This window comes from Prunus mume, linkage group LG2 (assembly GCF_029339155.1).
Source record: "Prunus mume cultivar Tortuosa linkage group LG2, ASM2933915v1, whole genome shotgun sequence".
Lineage (NCBI taxonomy): Eukaryota > Viridiplantae > Streptophyta > Magnoliopsida > Rosales > Rosaceae > Prunus > Prunus mume.
In genome coordinates, this window is record NC_142699.1 from 34590294 (window position 1) to 34594595 (window position 4302).

The 4302-nt window shown below is 35.8% G+C and overlaps 1 long non-coding RNA gene across 1 annotated transcript; it reads right to left on the reverse strand.

Moving 5' to 3' along the window:
* Positions 1-2823: 2823 nt before the first annotated feature.
* LOC148920130 (uncharacterized) lies at positions 2824-3803 on the reverse strand. The gene is made up of 2 exons (XR_016124413.1): positions 3274-3803; positions 2824-3179 (listed from the first exon to the last, which is right to left on the reverse strand). It is a non-coding gene; the product is annotated as an uncharacterized LOC148920130 (long non-coding RNA).
* Positions 3804-4302: the final 499 nt, after the last annotated feature.

Genomic DNA, 4302 nt, shown 5'->3' on the forward strand with positions numbered 1-4302 from the left:
CAGGGAGAGAGAAAAGACGGGGAAAAAAATAAAAATGAACTAAAAATCTGATTTTTTTACAAATACCCTTTTCGAATTATTTACGGTTTTGCCACCGAAAGTAATTTGATTGCCAAAACTTCGTTATAATTCCGATTCAAACCTACCGCCTGTCCACGAATTCATCTCAAAACCACCTACGCAACCAAACCACTTGTGGTCCCAAAATCCTTCCGGACAAGAAAACGACCAAAATATCCTACCCCAAGGGTAGTTTCATAATTTCACAGTTAATTTAGTTTTACCCTTTTGCATTGGAAAATTAAATAGAGTCGGGGTGTTACATCCACTGTTTGTGCAAATAATCTAGCGAGAAAATATTCGCATCTAGATCCTTCAACCTTCGATCTTTCTTCTCTCTCTTCCTCAATTCCTACAAAAAAGACCGGAGTAAATAGACCACACCCGGGTGGTGTTGGCCAAAAGCCCTCTAATGCCTAAGTTAGTTCGAGTGTTTGTAGGAAAACAATAGCTAAGCAAAGGGTACGGAGTCAGTATGTATGGTGTGAGTGAGTGTGGAGAAAATATGGAGAGTGGAGTAGAGAGGGAGAGAGAGCTTCGGGTATTTTTCTCGGGTATTAGGAGTAGGTTTAGATGTACCTTGAATGATAAATGAAGTCATCTATTTATAAGAGCCTCCGGGCTAGGGTTTTGTAGAGAATAAACTCTTATTTTGATGAGTTTATTCTTTACCCAAATTCGTAGGGATCAAGTCAAACTTGATTATATCTCTTTATTGAAGATAATATTTGAATTAATGATATTATCTCTTTTTATTATGATAATATATGAATTAATGATATTCTATTCTCTTTATTATGATAATATCTAAATTAATGATATTATCTTATTTAATAAAGATAATATCATATTAATTCAAATATTATCTCTATTAATTAATTGGTCAAATAAATTGGTTCAATTAAATAATTTAGTAGATAATCTTTCTTTCCATGTGGCGTGTCGTGATTGGAGACAAAATATTTGCTCCCACAGCCACCATAGCCATCAGTGACATCCCCCATGGCACATCACTCAGTTTTCAAGGTCGGTGACGACCCAACCACCTTAGTTTTTCAGATCGATGATTTATGAGTCCAAGGGAATGGACGGTACCACGCGTTTCCTATTGGGGATGGTCGATCCGAGAGGAGCAGAGGCGGAAACGCAAGGGTTGTTGATTATTGTCACAAATTACACACATGTCTAATCAGGGCCATCCTTGAGATTTTAAGGGCCCTGTGCGAAACTTAAATTGGGGCCTCACATAATCTAATAAGAAAATACTATAAATAAAAATTTGCCGTAACTTAATGTCATAAACAATTTTTTTATAACTAAAAGTCACCATGAATAAATATGAAATGACAATCAGAAATCAAATTCATAAAAAAATTAAATGTTTCTATTTGATAAAATTATATGTTTGGTACAAAAATAAGCTCATTGTGCCCCTACAAGGTCCCTTGATGCTTCCAATAAGCAATTTGTGTTCAATAGGAAAAAAAATTGGCAATCACAAATTAAAGAGTAGTTGCACACGAACTCTGGCGCTTCGTTAAATGGACAAGCACTGGGGCCAACTCCACCAGATGCGCCCTTGTGCAAATGTCTAGCACGCTATACTATATAAACAATTCCTATAATATTAATATATATATAATATAAAAAAAATTTTTTTTAGAATCTGAGGCATGCACACCACTTGCGCCGCCACCCCAGGGCCACCCCTGTGTCTAATAGTTGTGTGGCTTTCTAGCCTTGATAGCCGACAAAGAGGAATTGATTTGTTGGGAGAATCTTGGCAAATGGACAACACATGTGCTGCCTCAGTAGTTTTTTATTTTATTTTTAAAAAGAGTTTTTTATTGTGAAAGCTTGCATGTGATTGACTACGACACTTGCCGTGGGACTACAGAGAAGTGAACATGTGTATAGGAGAGAGCAAGCCGTGTGTGAGTGGGAAGGCAGCATGCCTCACCTGGGGGGTGCACAAGCCATGCACCATTTGGGAGGGAGATGAAGGAGCTGCTGCGCCTCGTTGTTGTAGCCGCATATTTGTAGACAAAGTTTCCTTATCTAATAATCTACAATTATGCTCTCTATTTTTTCGTTAAAATTTAACTGAAAACACCAAAAAATTATTTTAGAAACTCTATATAAAATTTGAACTCCAATCATACTCCCTAGTTTAGGGAGTTATAAATACTATAGTTATTTTATAATTCAATATGATTGTTCCATCTTTATAAAAAAAAAATTAAAAATTAAAAATTAGTCAGCATTAATTAAAAGTTTAAACTATTCATATAACAATAGCATTAATTAAAATTTTAAACTATGCATAGAACAAAGCAGTATTAAATTATAAGGAGTCACTATGAGTTTTTTCTCTCTCCTTAGATTTAGAAGTCTCCCTATTTGGGAGGTTGATAGGGAGCATAGTTGGAGTTGAATTTTTCCAATTCCTCCCTAAAATTTCTTTAAGGAGGTGAGTTAAGGACCCCACTGTAGATGCTAAATGTCACGAGTCAAGGACAAAAATTCCCTTTGAATAACAATAACAATTCTAACTAGGAAAAAACAATAACAATTCTGAAGGTTCATCAGGTCAGGTGACCCAACAAACAGATTGAGAACAAGTTTGTTTGAGAAGTTCCATCGTGATGGATGATCAGGATGAGAAGCTGGGATGTTTAATGAAGAGGGGATGTTATGAGAATGAAAGAGAAGTTGAAGAGGTTGTCAGGTTCTCCATTTAGTAATATTGATGCTTCATCTCTATTCTGTTTATTCTGAAAAAAACTTATAATATTTTTGTGTTTATTGCAATGACAGATGAGCTTAGGCAACATAGTATCCTAGATAAACAAGAAAAAGAATCCCTAGAACATCAAACTATAACATCTTAGACTTCAAATTTCAGCTTCAAGATTCCATTGTCGTTGACTCACTCTTAGCTTTAAATTTCATTGTTGTTGATTCGCTCTGGGCTGTTACAATAACTGGGTTCTTGTCATCCCCTTTGTTCAGCTCGGCCTCAAATTCAACGAGCCATGTGTAAAATTTAGCAAAGAAACCTTGTGACAAGTCATGCTTGAGCCTCAATCTGATCAAAAGCCAGAGGAGTCGCAAGAACCCTGCAAGATTAACCGTTAGGAAAAAAAAATCAATTAATGATGTAAACAAACACAATTAGATCTAAACAATTTTAAAGCATGACACACTTACAACCTTCAACATACACCGGCGTTAGAAATATTTGCAATAGGCTAAGGCAGAAAATTAGAGACGCCCAAATCACCACCAAGGACATCATCACCACCTTCAAGAACGACATCTCTAAAACCATCAAGGACATCATCACCTCCTTCAACAAACGAAATATCAAAACAGACAACCAGTATAGGAGCCCCTGGGATTAATATAGCAGAAGAAGGCTTAAAACCCTGCTGCTGATGCTGTTGCCAGCTTCACAATCACTACTATTGAATTCTAGAATGACAATAACTGTTTTCTTCTTCTTCTTGAATATGCAACTCCTTAGCCCTATATATATACACACACGCACAGGAAATAAAATAAGTTGGTTTAGGACTTAGATTCCTATCAAAGTGAGGAGTGTGAAGGAGATTAAAAGGATCCGTAATTTGTCATGAAGATGAAAACCAAAAGTGATGAGAGCATGTGCAATATTGATTTATACATGATGAGTGATTCCTAGTTTAATACGAATAAAACCAATTTGTCGGTTTAAATATTAAAACAGGTACCAGGAGTGGCGTCCCCTGACCCTAATAAGTAATTCAAAAACAGTAATTATGACCATCAAATCAATTCACTCATTATCATTTGCAAGTGCATAGTGCTACTTTGAAAATAACTGAGCTAGGAACCACCAAATCGGGACCAAAGAAATATATCAAAAATGTCTAGGCCTTTTTAGTCATCCTACAAGTAATTTCACCACCTGTCCATGCGACGTGGTAGTATCCGTCTTTTATATTATGACATATGGATAAAAATACTTAAAAAAGAGTTAAATTAAAGATCGTTTAATATTGACGTTAACCTCACAGTCTAAGATCTTTATCCATTAACCACATCTTCTCCAGTCATCGCCAACCTCTCCCATTTCTGCAAGATTCATTTGTCGTTTGACACCTTGTGAAGCAGCTATGTTTCTCCTTCACAAAGCTACAAAAGATCTAATTAAGTCAAAAGAACTGGAGATATTCTGTTAAGAGTAAAAAGTTGACTTGA